Raw genomic sequence first — 15,400 nt, 5'->3', positions numbered from 1 at the left:
AATGAGTTGAGATTACCTTAGCTGTAGTGGCAAGAGACAATCCATCTCTGAGACACGTAGACCATTGTAGTTTAACCCTTTAGTGTTCAGATTATTCTGTCAAATGTGATATTTGTTTATTTATATTGTTTTTAATTAATCATGTTAGTTAGTTAATTTGGCTCAAAATCAAATAGCAAAGCCATGTAGGGGGACATGGAGTTAAGTACAGGGTGGTGTTCATGTAAAGAGTTCAGGCCACTTGAGGTCCAGGGAGGCTTTGAACAAAGCGGTCGTCGGCATCTTCACCATCTCGTCTGGCAGCTTGTTCCACGGATCCGCAACCCGGACGGAGAAAGCTCCTCTCCTTCGATATTATCTTGTAGTTTAGAGATTTCAGTGATGTGATTTTTAAAGTTTTAGAATGACATGGTAGGGCTGAGGTAAGAGGCAAGCTCTGGTCACTTACAATATAAAACGGGTTAAATACTCTGGCCGGTTTGAATGCTAAAGGGTTAATAGAAAAGATAGAGAGAGGAGGCCGCTTGTCTGTGGATGAGAAATTGGGAATAACTTAATGCCAATCAGTTCAGTGTTCTGTGTCTCTCTTTCTCTCTCTGGATGAAATCTAGGAGGTTTGTAAACAGCAGTACCATCCCAAATGTGAAAAAAACATCACTCTATTGTGGTCTCACCTGATCTTTGTTGAGGGTTAAGAGTAGTTTGTTTATACATAATTGAAAATAACTAATTATTTAAAAAATTTTGTGTGAAATAAGCTCACACAATGTCTATTGCTTGGTTTTGATTCCTGATTGTTTCCAGCTCGCTTATATTTCTAATTCTCATTTTACCTGTCACCGCGTATAGTAGCAATCATCATTTATTCATCGATATCACTAATTACAAATATACACTGCCATATGAACATATTTAAATAAGACACTGGCAAGCCAAGCCCAATTAGAAACCATCATTTCTAAGCTCTTGAACATAGCTGAATTTATTGGCATGAAGCCTACAATTTAAATCAAGAAGAAATGAGAAGTTATGATTTTCCTGGTGGGTTTTTTTTGTTTTTGTTTTTGCTACTTTCTTTTTCTAACGTCATTAATAATGCAAAGACAATAAAATAGCTTTAACAGAACATCAAGACTAGGTCACACACTTCTTGGGAGATTTACTTTCGTTTTTATCTATACACATTGTGCAAGCTTACACATTATCATTACTGTTTCAATGCCTACTTTTTCTATGTCTGCATGAGTCAGATGGAATCTGTTGAAGTAGATTATGGCTGGATGCTTTTCTTGAAGCCAACTCTTACCCATTTCCATGTAAGGTATTATTATCCCTTGGCCAGACATGCTTGATGGTGATGATTACTTACAAACACCACACAATGTCAGGACAAGAAAACACAAGTGCATGCACACACACACACACACACACACATACAAACACGAGCTGAGCTTCTTTCAATTTCTGTCTTTCAAATTTACTCACATGACCTTGATTGGGTTAGGGTACAGTACAAAAAGCACTTGAGAAGTGAACTTCTTCACAACATATCCATTTCAGAAATTTCAGTGTCATGATGAGCAACAGATGGTAGGATTATTAGAGAGCTAAGAGTTCAAATTATACCAGCTGCCACATGGTAGAAAGGAAGGCGGTGAGCTGGCAGAGAAGACGGCGAGCTGGTAGAAACGTTAGCACACCGGGCAAAATGCGTAGCCGTATTTCGTCTGTCATTATCGTTCTGAGTTCAAGTTCCGCCGAGGTTGACTTTGCCTTTCATCCTTTCGGGGTCGATAAATTAAGTACCAGTTACGCACTGGGGTTGATGTAATCGACTTAATCCCTTTGTTTGTTCTTGTTTGTCCCCTCTATGTTTAGCCCCTTGTGGGCAATAAAGAAATAAGAAAGGGTTTACTCTTCATTTTGTACCTCCACTTTTTTTTGTGAGGGCAGGGTCTGGGCAAGACTTGCTGCTGAGGCAGCAGTCTACACCTTGATGCCCTTTCTCACATCATCCTTTGTGTTCATGTATAGTACTTTATTCCATGTCTTCACACATTGAACCTCAAAGCTACTGGACATTTTGCCTCATGCAGGACTTAATGCCACTGCTGCCTAAAATAGTGGCAGTGTGCCAATACATTGGGACATGTAAATATGTATTCACACACACACACACACACATGGCCAAAAGACATGCATCGAAACATTTGACGCTTTTTATATTATGTTATCATTTTGTTCATCATGTACAAAGTACGTGTGTATTCATCATTTTTTATTTATCTTGCTTCCATTTTATAAAAATTGACCTGGGACTGTCAAAGACAGTCCCAGATCATATTTATTTCTTTATTACCCACAGGTTGGGAGGGCTAAACATAGAGGGGACAAACATGGACAAAGGGATTAAGTCGATTACATCGACCCAGTGTGTAACTGGTACTTATTTAATCGACCCTGAAAGGATGCAAAGCAAAGTCGACCTCGGCATAATTTGAACTTAGAACATAACGGTAGATGAAATACTGCTAAGCATTTCGTCCAGTGTGCTAACGATTCTGCCAGCTCGCTACCCAAATCCCAGATCATATTGAACTTATTTTATGCATGACTTTTGGCCCAACCTGTATATGCATATAGAAGATTTTATAGTTAAAGACATTTGCCCAAGGTGTTATGCATGGAGCTGAATCTGAAACCACTTAGTGATAAAGTGGATTCATAAATCATGCAGCTATGCTATGCCATTAATATACAGTAAGCAATTCCCTATGTTCCTTCTCCTATGCATTTGTGGTCTTGTGCCAAGTACATTATCAGTATCAGCAGGTGCAATGATAGTAAGAAGAAAAAAAGATACATCAGTATTATATAATCTCCGTGTTCCATGCTGGCTTGGGTTGGACAGTTTGACAGGATCTGATGGGTCGAAGGACTGCATCATGCTCCAATATCTGCTTTGGCATGGTTTCTATGGTTGGATACCTTTCTGAATGCCAACCATTTTACATGTACTTGGTGCCTTTTTTTCTTGTGTGTGTGTGTGTGTGTGTGCATGCGCACATCTGTGCCAAACACCAACCACTTCAAATGTAGAATGCTGTGTGTGTGTGTGCATCTGTATCAAACACCAACCACTTTGAATATAGTGCTGTGTGTGTGTGTGTGTGTGCGTGCATGCACATTTCTAGCACTAATGAGGTAACTATGTGGTTCACAGGACTGCAACCTCAGGAGATGAGGTGGGGGCAGATTTATGCTGAGAGATGAGGGCTAAGATATAAGAAAAAGGGGCAGAGTAGGTTCTTATTGTAGAGGTGTTCCATGGCTACTCACATTTAGAAAAGGGGGTTAGAATGATCAGTAAGAGCTGAAGAGAGATAGTGGTGATGAGGTGTCCAGGTGGCCCCTTCGATGTAAGAGTGGGAACAGAGACTAGGAGAATGTGATGAGTGAGGGTTGCAAATGCATAGGGGAGATAGAGACGAGAGAATGTAAGAAGAGAACTGGGAGGAATGCAACACTGGTAAAGATTGGGTAGGGTTGAAGAGTGAGTATAAGGAGTGGTAGTGATGGGGCGGGGTGACCAATGATGGATGAGTTGGGGAAGATAGAGGAGATGCAGAAGAGAGCAGTAGGATAGCAATAATGATGATACAGTTGACAGGAGGAATTTCCTTTCCAACTGTAAAGGAAATAAGAAAAACAAAATGTCCTTGGTAGATATATTTCAGTGGTAGAGGGGATGAAGTGAATTCCCTCCTGAACTAATCCAACTATTGCACAAATCATGCAAGTGTGGATGTGTGGTTAGAATCTTGCTTCCCAACTGCATGGTTCCTAGTTCAATCCTGCTGTGTGGCACCTTGAGCAAATGTTTTCTATTATAACTTCAGGCCAACCATAGCCTTGTGAGTGGATTTGTTAAACTGAAAGAAGCCCATCATATATATATTTCTTTACTACCCACAAGGGGCTAAACACAGAGGGGATAAACAAGGACAGACAAACGGATTAAGTTGATTATATCGACCCCAGTGTGTAACTGGTATTTATTTAATCGACCCCGAAAGGATGAAAGGCAAAGTCGACCTCGGCGGGATTTGAACTCAGAATGTAACGGCAGACGAAATACGGCTACGCATTTCGCCCGGCGTGCTAACGTTTCTGCCAGCTCGCCCCCTTTATATATATCATATATATGTATATAAAACTCTAGTTGTGTGAGTGTCTGTCCCCTTCGATTTAGATTCCTAACTCCTCCCACATTGTGGTGCAGTTTAACCAAATTCGGGTATCTTATAGTCGTGATTCATATCGAGCCCGTCTGGCTATTAGCGCGCGTCAACGATGAGTCTACGATTTAAAAAATAATTTAACATCATTTTTTATTCCATTTTAATACATAATTTTTCGTGTGTCGATGGCGACGGAGTTGGCGTCCACGCTCACAGCTGCACCTGTTTGCTTCTCCCCCTTCCCTCCCTCGTGAAGCTGTGGGGAAGGGAGTGTAAAGAAATCAACGTCGCAATGCATTGTCAAGGAGAATAGCGTTCTTTTAGAACAACGACTTCATGGCTTGAAGACACCAAAACAGAAATGGCTAAGAAAGCCCGAATTGGCATCTATAAGGGAAGTAACTCTCTAAAAATGCTTATATAGTTATTTCCCTTACAAACCCGAGCAACGCCGGGCGATACTGCTAGTATATGTATATATCTATGTGTTTGTGTGTGTCTTTGTGCCAGAGTTTGTCCCCACCACTGCTTGGCAACCGGTGTTGGTGTGTCTGCATCCCTGTAACTTAGCAGCTCAGCAAAGAGACCAGTAGAACAAGTACAAGGCTCAAAGGAAAATATAAGTACTCGGTCAGTTTATTTGACCAAACATTTTTCAAGGCAGTGCCCCAGCATGGCCACAGTCTAATGATTGAAACCAGTAAAAGGAAAGCTAAAAGATCTACCAAAATCAAGTTTTGTTCGAGTGAATTATCCTTGATATTTGTTATAACAGCGAGTAGAAAATAACTGAGGTAAAATAGCAAGAATAAGATACAAATTATAGGTAAACAACATAAAAATGATATTTTATCATCTTTTACTTGATTCAGTCATTAAACTGAGGCCATGCTGGTACTTATTATATCAATGCTTTTTGTTAAACCACTAAGTTACAGAGATGTAAATGCATCAATACCAGTTGTCCAGTAGTAGTAGGGGACAGATACAAAGACACACACACGACAGGCTTCTTTCAGTTTCCATCTACCAAATCTACTCACAAGACCTGATACTGTTGTAAAAGATACTTGCCCAAGTTACCACACACACGACAGGCTTCTTTCAGTTTCCATCTACCAAATCTACTCACAAGATCTGAGACTGTAGTAGAAGACACTTGTCCAAGGTACCACACACACGACAGGCTTCTTTCAGTTTCCATCTACCAAATCAACTCACAAGATCTGAGACTGTAGTAGAAGACACTTGTCCAAGGTACCACACACACGACAGGCTTCTTTCAGTTTCCATCTACCAAATCTACTCACAAGACCTGATACTGTTGTAGAAGATACTTGCCCAAGTTACTACACACACGACAGGCTTCTTTCAGTTTCCATCTACCAAATCTACTCACAAGACCTGAGACTGTAGTAGAAGACACTGGCTCAAGGGCCCATGTTTTTAAGCCATTCTTTCCTATTTATTACTTTACTTTAGGCGCAGGAGTGGCTGTGTGGTAAGTAGCTTGTTTACCAACCACATGGTTCCGGGTTCAGTTCCACTGCGTGGCATCTTGGGCAAGTGTCTTCTGCTATAGCCCCAGGCCGATCAATGCCTTGTGAGTGGATTTGGTAGACGGAAACTGAAAGAAGCCTGTCGTATATATGTGTGTATATATATATATATATATATATATATATATATATATATATATCTATATATATATATATATGTGTGTGTTTGTGTGTCTGTGTTTGTCCCCCTAGCATTACTTGACAACCGATGCTGGTGTGTTTATGTCTTCGTCACTTAGTGGTTCGGCAAAAGAGACCGATAGAATAAGTACTGGGCTTACAAAGAATAAGTCCCGGGGTCAAGTTGCTCGACTAAAGGCGGTGCTCCAGCACGGCCGCAGTCAAATGACTGAAACAAGTAAAAGAGTTACTACAATGCTATCCTTATATCTAATAATATTTAGTTGAAAATTCAAATGGCCATGGTTATTATATTTGTGGAACTGTGTTTTAAAATATAGTTCTAAAATTTGGTGTGAAGTGCATAAGAGAAAATTTTGATATAGAGGTTGTGTGATTTACTGTGAAATCAATAAAAATGATTTTCAAAACATTTTAAGCCAGAAAAAGGATATTTTGATTGACTAGATATAAAGATTTTCTGGCTTTTAACTGCTGTTTGACTTCAGTTTTATGTCCTGGTTACAAACCTAAGTGGATGAGGGAGCTGCATTTTATAGTTCAGTTAGATTCGAGGTTTGTATAAAGTTGGAAATTTCTCAAAATTATTAAGGAAAGAGATAAATCGTTATTATTCACACCAAATTCAGCTTTGCATTTCATTTTTACATGGTTGATAAAGCAAAATACCAGTCAAGCACTAGAGTTGATGGCATCAAATAAACCCCTGGTTTTGAAATTGCTGGTATTTTGCCTAAATTGTTAAATTACAGGGACATAAACAAACCAAAACTGGTTGCCCAGTAATGATGATAGGAGCACACACACACACACACACACACACATTGTATACATATAAGGTGGGCTCAAAGTTTCCGTCTATCAAATTCACTCACAAGGCATTGATCAGCCTTGGGGCTATAGTAGACATTTGCTCAAGATAGCACACAGGGGACAATGGATCAGCAGTGTGATAAACAATGGCTTGTAATATTTAGTTATATACCTTTGCATTCTGGGTTAATATCCCACCTGGTTCAACATTGCCTTTCATCTTTCCAAGTTGATAGCATAAGTAGTAGTCAAGTAAATCAACTTTAACATGCTTGTCACTAATTTAAGCCTTTGTGCCTTTGTTGTAAATCAATTTTCAATTTATTTATTCCATCAGAAGAAACAGTATAGTAGCTTTTGTCATTTGTGAGTTTATGAACTACATATATATATATATATATCGCCATGATAGATCGGTAGCCACAAGACAAATTTTTTCTCTCTCCTTGTTTTTCTTTTCTCTGTGTCCCTTTCTGTAGAAGAGCGTAGGCTCGAAACGTAAAAGACTTTTTCTATTCCTGAGCGTTATACTAATACATCTGTTTGTTTTGTACACCACCTGTCTTCGTCTTTTGTTTTTTTTTTCGTGAACTCTCCTATATATATATATATATATATATATATTATATATATATATATATATATTTGTGGGTTCATGAACAAATTATATATATATAGTTCACTTTTCCATGCTTGCATAGGGGAAATGGAATTTATTGAGGCAGATTTTCTACAACCAGATGCCTTTCTTGTTGCTGATCTTAACCGGTTTCCAAGCAAGATAATATTTCCCCATGACCAGACATGTCTCCATGGAAGATTGAGATAAAAAAAGGACACTGCTTGTATGATAATAACACTTGTTTATAACTATCTTGTGAGTTCAAGATGCACATACGAGGGGGTGCTAAAAAGTTCCTGGCTTTGGGTAAAAGAAAATACAGGAGGATCAGTTAATTATGGTTATTACAGCAATCCTTCAGTTTTTTCTAAGCCTTGTAAAACAACTCAGAATGTTGGATTTCCAACCAGGCCTTTCACGATAGCCTTAAAGCCAGGAACTTTTTGGCACCCCCTCGTACATGCGTATGTGTGTGTTTGTGTATCTTTGTCTTAATAGTTAGAAATTAACATTATTGTCATCATACAAACAGTGTTATTCATTTCCAATCTTCTATGAAAACACAGAAAACAACCACTGGAAAACAAGGGAAGTTTGGTGACAGGAAGAACCTCCAGCTGAAGAAAATCTGCCTTAATGAATTGTGACTCAGGCAAACATGGAAAATTGGACGTTAAAATGATGAAATGGATATGGTGGTTTCAAGTTCTTATAAACAATATAAGTATGTTTACAGGTCCTGAGTTATCAAGACCTGATCAGCTTGGAAAGTTGTAAATATCATCTTTGTACTGTGTTGTCAGAGGGATTAAATATTGGGACATATGTTGTTAGTGTTGAAGACAGTGTGTGTTTTGTTTGCTGAAAGATTGAGCTTCTGTATTTACAGATCCAGAGATTTGCATTTGAATTTGCCCTGTGTGTGTGTTTTGTCAGTGACGATGGCAGATTCAATGGGTAGAGATTTGTTTGAAGATATGATTTAGAAATAAAAAAATAACATGTTGAAGAATCAATCTCAAATACAGTTGAGAGATTATTTTGTAAACTTGCTTGATCCTACCAACATAAGAAAATTTAACGTCTCTTTTCAATGTAGAGAGGGTACCCATTTATCAGTCATTTATTTTCATACATGCCATAGATATTGTGAAAGGTACTTGAAGTAAGACATGACAAACCAGATTTTAACTAATAACCTATTGGCCTATTGTATACATTTTGTCTTCACACTAAGTAATCTCTTAAAGCTAAGCCATTTCAAGTTTCTATAGTATTAAGCCAGTGACACCCCTTCTGGCTAAAACATTATCTCTTTACAACTATATTAGGCGTAGGAGTGGCTGTGCAGTAAGTAGCTTGCTTACGAACCACATGGTTCTGGGTTCAGTCCCACTGCATGGCACCTTGGGCAAGTGTCTTCTACTATAACCTCGGGCCAACCAAAGCCTTGTGAGTGGATTTGGTAGACGGAAACTGAAAGAAGCCCGTCATATATATGTATGTTTGCGTTTGTCCTCCTCCCCCCCCCACCACCACCACATCGCTTGTCAACCAATGCTGGTGTGTTTACGTCCCCGTAACTTAGCGGTTCAGCAAAAGAGACCGATAGAATGAGTACTAGGCTTACAAAGAATAAGTCCTGGGTTCGATTTGCTCGACTAAAGGTGGTGCTCCAGCATGGCCACAGTCAAATGACTGAAACAAGTAAAAGAGAGTATATTAGCCCGTAGTGTATGTAGTTCTGGTATATTGAGTTGAAAACTACTAGCCACCCAACCTAATGTGTAAAACAATTAGCCTTGTCTTTTGTAGTAAATTTTATACATATTTTATCAGTTCTGAAAAGTGTAGGTGTAAATCTACATAGGCAAGATTCCAACAACTGGATTTTATGTTTTGAACTTGTTAACAAGTACTCTTTCATCTATGTCTACTTAATCACTATTCCTCATTTAACTCAGCCTGAGTTAGCTCACCTGAATATATTCTCGCTCCATTGTTGAATGGTTGGCATTAAGTAAATATATCATACTTCCAACATGTCTGATGCGTTTAAAATCATGTAATTCAATCTAGGATTGCCTGAGAGTGCTAATGTAAAAACAACAACAATAATAATAATAATAATAATAATAATGATAATAATAATTTTTGATTGAATCAGAGAAGTGATTACTTATTAGTGCATTTCTACCACAACCTACTTCCTCGGCAACTTATTCCAGCCCACATCACTTTTTTCTTTTTTATATATTATTCAGCTCAGTAGTTATCAACCCTGTTAATTCTTTAACGTTGATTCTTCGTTGGCAGTTTGCCTTCATATTTCACATTTCACTCTCTTACATCACACATAGTCCTATATATTCGTTATACAACACAAAAAATATTCTTTTAGTTAACAATTCTTTTATATTCTTTTAGGCGCAGGAGTGGCTGTGTGATAAGTAGCTTGTTTACCAACCACATGGTTCCGGGTTCAGTCCCACTGTGTGGCACCTTGGGCAAGTGTCTTCTACTATAGCCTCGGGCCGACCAAAGCCTTGTGAGTGGATTTGGTAGATGGAAACTGAAAGAAGCCCGTCGTATATATGTCTATATATATATATATATATGTGTGTTTATCCCCCTAGCATTGCTTGACAACCGATGCTGGTGTGTCCCTGTTACTTAGCGGTTCGGCAAAAGAGGCCGATAGAATAAGTACTGGGCTTACAAAAAAAGAGAATAAGTCCCGGGGTCGAGTTGCTCAATTAAAGGTGGTGCTCCAGCATGGCCGCAGTCAAATGACTGAAACAAGTAAAAGAGTAATGAAAACATCTTAAATAGCTCATCTTCTGTACCAAATTTCTCTTACTAATGCAGCATTTCTACACTTTCATCTTCCTCATCACCATCATTTTACATCTACCTTTCATGCTGGTATTAATCTACCTAAAAACATTCTATATTATCATCATTATTGTTTCAATGTCCATTTTTCTATGTTTGCATGAGTCAGATGGAATTCATTGAGATAGATTTTTTTTTATGGCAAGATGCCCTTCGTGTTACCAACTCTCACCTATTTCCAATCAAGGTAATATTTTTCCATGGCTAGATATGTTGTTATGGAAGCAATATCCCATGTATGATGATAATGCATGTTTACTGCCATCATGAGATATTAAGACGGGGATGGACACACTCGCACACATACTCACTCTAGCACACTCGCACACACACACACACTCACTCTAGCACACACACACACACACACCACACACACACACACACACACACACACACACACACTAGCACACTCACACACACTCACTCTAGCACACTCACACACACACACACACACACTCACTCCAGCACACTCGCACACACACTCACTCCAGCACACTCGCACACACACTCACTCCAGCACACTCGCGCACACACACTCACTCTAGCACAATCACATACACAAGCTCTTGACACTCACACATGCACACTCATGCACACTCATGCACACTCACACTCTCATGCACACTCGCGCATGCGCATGCTCACATTCTCACACGTGTGTGCTTGCACACACAACTGGCTCCTTTCCATTTCCATCTACCAAATAGATTCCCAAGGCTTTGGTCAGCCTGGGGCTATAATATTAGGCACTTGTCAAAAGTGAAATGCGTTGAGACTGAACCTGAAACCACAAGGTTGAGAAGCAGACTCTTTAACCACACATCTACATCTCTTGTATTTTTTTTTTGCCAACTTTTCACATGCTTTCTTATTATTAAACTTAAATATACTAAAAAGAATAACATACCCAATTTATATAAAATACCACATGTAGCCAAATCCTGGAAATTATCTATGACCATTCATTAACTCTTTAATTATAATAATTTTCATCTTCGATTTCAAGTTTCTTTTATTGCCCTGAGCTTACTACTTCAGTGAAAATTAAATTTCCTTCATACAAAAACTTACAAAACCATTTAATTTTTTTTAAAAATGACCCACCCCCAATATTATCTTTATCTGTTAAACCAGGTTTATAGGTCCCTGTTAAAAAAAAAAAAAACTTCTCTTCACTGACAAATGTTTTATTGTCCATATTCCAGTTTGTTCCGTTTACTGAATGCATGTGTTTATACATCAAGGTTTTTTTTCCTCCCCGATGTAATTTATTTTGCATAATTGCATGTAGAATTAATCATGCCAGAGGTCACTCAAGAAGTTGTTGAGTGACCTTTGATATGAAATGAGTTTCTTTGGTGTTTCTTCATACAAGACCGTTATTGTAAAGGATCCTACATTCAGATTTAGATATCTTGTAGAAGTGTCACTAAGTGCTTAAGATGTTCGTTGTTGGTCTATGAAAACAATCTTCAATGCAGAGATAAAGAATAAGTATTTTTGGCATTAGATGTAGAAATGTTAAGCTAAACTTGTTTTTATGTAGGTTCGGTTCAACAGTTATACCTTGTTAAATGCCACATCAGCTATTTTGGTTAATAAGTCTCTGCAAAGATCCAAAATGATCTTTGTTCAGGCACAATTTTATTGGTACTCTTGATACAGTTTTCTCTTATTTTATATATTCTTTCTCTTTTTAACAATCAACCAATCAATCACACACACATGCATGTTCTCACACACACACACACACACACACGCGTGCTCTCATGTTCTCAAACATGCTCTCACAGGCACACACACATGCTCTCAGATGCATGCTCTTACACACACATGCACAATCGCTTTCACACACGCGTGCGCTCTCATACACACACTCTCTCACAGGCACTCACTCACACACTTGCACTCATGCATGCAGACACTCACACATGCACATGCACTCACACACATGCATGCGCTCACACACACACTCATACACACACTATCACATGCTCACACACTATCACACTCACACACACACACACTGACACACTCACACACACACTCACACACTGACATACTCACACACACACACACTGACATATTCACACACACACACACACACACACTGACATACTCACACACACACACTGACATATTCACACACACACACACCACACACACACACACACACACACACACACTGACATACTCACACACAACACACACACACTGACATACTCACACACACACACACACACTCACACACTCACACACTCACACACTCACACACACACACACACACACACTGACATACTCACACACACACACACTGACATACTCACACACACACACACACTGACATACTCACACACACACTCACACACTGACATACTCACACACACACACACTGACATATTCACACACACTCACACACTCACACACTCACACACTCACACACACACACACTGACATACTCACACACACACATACACACTCACATACTCGCACTCTCACATACTCACACACACACACACACACACACACACACCACACACACACACACACAGAGTAAGCTTTTTTGAATTTACTCACAGTTGTCTCAGCAGCAAAGTCCTGATAGCCATATTCTAAAATTTATGACTCCCTTGCTCCCAGTAAATAAAACAAGTTTTTATAGACAGAGATAGACAAGTATAAATTAATCTACTGAATTGATTTTCTGTCACCATTTTTAGGTGGGAAGTAAGTTAACATGTTACATGGCTACATGGTTGCTCAACATGTTAAGAACAGCAGCCAAATTACCCTAAATTTATACACTGCAGGAGTGGCTGTGTGGTAAGTAGCTTGCTAACCAACCACATGGTTCTGGGTTCAGTCCCACTGTGTGGCATCTTGGGCAAGTGTCTTCTGCTATAGCCCCGGGCCGACCAATGCCTTGTGAGTGGATTTGGTAGACGGAAACTGAAAGAAGCCTGTCGTATATATATATATATATATATATATATTATATATATATATGTGCGTATGTTTGTGTCTGTGTTTGTCCCCCTAGCATTGCTTGACAACCGATGCTGGTGTGTTTACGTCCCCGTCACTTAGCGGTTCGGCAAAAGAGACCGATAGAATAAGTACTGGGCTTACAAAGAATAAGTCCCGGGGTCGATTTGCTCAACTAAAGGCGGTGCTTCAGCATGGCCGCAGTCAAATGACTGAAACAAGTAAAAGAGTAACATCTTGAATATGTTAGATTATAAATTGGATGAAATAGCTATACACCTCCTGGGTCTGGTGTTGTCGTCACAAGGGAGCTTGCATGTTCTGTAGATCTGAGAGAGTATTACTCTCAAGAGGTTTGCTTCTAGTTGAGATACCCTAGGTGGGCTGGTTTTCCAGAGAGGTTCCAGACTAGTGGTGACCTGTGACATGTTGGCTTATCATCTAGATGGCAACCCCATCATCCAGCTATTCTGCAGAGGATCAGCAATCTCCTTGGAAGAACCTTAACCTGCTATGACACTGACCAGAAGAAACCGGACTGCTCAACATCAGAACAGATTGCTGCATGCCTCTGGACCGGTGAGGATGAAGAGGAGCTGGCATGGGACAGCCAGTGATGGGGAGTACTGGTGGAGATGGCTAGCTCTACACAATGGTGCCTCTGGGGCCACTAACTTGTGATGGCCCCATCAAACAAGAACATAAGTGGGTGAGCTGTACATATCTCTAACAAGATAGATGGTCTCACACATTTGATCATGATGTCTGGTCAATTAGCATTGATCTAGAATTAAACAAGTATACTTTAGATAAGACTTTTACGGATTCCATGGACAGCGAGGCTCACCAATGGAGAAGTTCTCAAGCAGATCAGGCCGAAAATGTTGCTAGAAGCTAGAATCACCAAGCATAGATTGGCATATTTTGGTCATGTTATGCGGAAAAAATCCCTGGAGAAGGACATCATGCTCGGAATGGTCAATGGCAAGAGAAGAAGAGGCCGACCAAGAACCCGCTGGCTTGACACCATCAAGAGGGATACTGGAATGGACATAGCCAATCTGAGGGAAGCGGCCCAGGATAGAACTGACTGGAGGACACTGATCCAACGAGTAACTGAGAGTCGACTTCGACTGAGCGGATAGATAGATAGAACATTACTCTTAGTTACACTGTCTAAAAAAAAAAAAATGGGATGATCAAGGCTGGAATGTCTTTTATTATACGTCTGCCTTTTGCTTGTAAGTTTTCAATATGAGCTGAACTAAAGCTAACAACAACAAATTCTTGACATTTTTCTCTTCAAGTGTTGTTTCTAATTATATATGGTTATGAAAATACAGTTCATTAAAATATGTCTCGTTAATACTGTGAACATTTTAAATCGAAAATTAGTGGACTGTGACTAGAATAAATCCTAATTCCCTTCATTCTCACCAATAAGCTACTTCTTGGAATGTTAATCCTTTTGGGACAGTTACTTAGAGATTTTGACATCTATCATTATTTGGTTAAAACATACAAAAATGCATAAAACAACTAATTATAAGTCTTTAAGACCTTTGTTATTTTCATTGTTATACTCAGTGTGTGTGTGTGCTTATTTGCTCAGGGCCACTGAGCAGACATTTGGCTGGAGCAAAGTCCCAACCAAGCCAAATGAAACATGGTGGTGGAATAATTCAGTTGATAGGACAGTAAAGACTTAAGAAGCAGGCATGATAAACCTGGATGGTAGTGGATAGAAGGTAACATTATCAAGTGGCCAGAAGAGCAAGTAGGTGACAGTTATACTTGGCTGAGGGTGAGGCAGAGAGGAAGAGATTTGCACGTCTTTCAGCATGAGGATCAGAAGTGTGAAATGTTCAGGATTGCAAGTGTGTGTGTGAGAGACAGAGAGAGAGATCTGAGATTTCATTGGTAAGAGTATTCAGAATGAAGGTATATTTGCCACTGATATGGAAGATAAGAAAATGACAAGGAAGTGCTATGAGAGGATATTGAATGTAGGGATTGCATGTGGTGAAGAGGGGCTACCTTTTGTACTGACCCTACTGAGAGTCCAGAGTTCAGCGACTATGCTACTAATCTGGGATGGTTGCGGAGATGCTCAAAACATCTGGTGAGTTAGGATACAGGAGTAC

The 15,400-nt window shown here is 39.4% G+C and overlaps 1 protein-coding gene across 4 annotated transcripts in view; it reads left to right on the top strand.

Annotated features, from left to right (window-relative positions):
* LOC115210742 (tumor necrosis factor alpha-induced protein 8) overlaps positions 1-15,400 on the top strand; it is a 122,275-nt gene that overhangs the window by 63,791 nt on the left and 43,084 nt on the right. The gene's annotated exons all lie outside the window — the stretch shown is intronic.

The sequence above is a fragment of the Octopus sinensis genome, linkage group LG4, assembly GCF_006345805.1.
Source record: "Octopus sinensis linkage group LG4, ASM634580v1, whole genome shotgun sequence".
NCBI lineage: Eukaryota > Metazoa > Mollusca > Cephalopoda > Octopoda > Octopodidae > Octopus > Octopus sinensis.
Note: the sequence above shows the minus strand (reverse complement) of the source record. Positions and strands in the feature narration are given on the sequence as shown.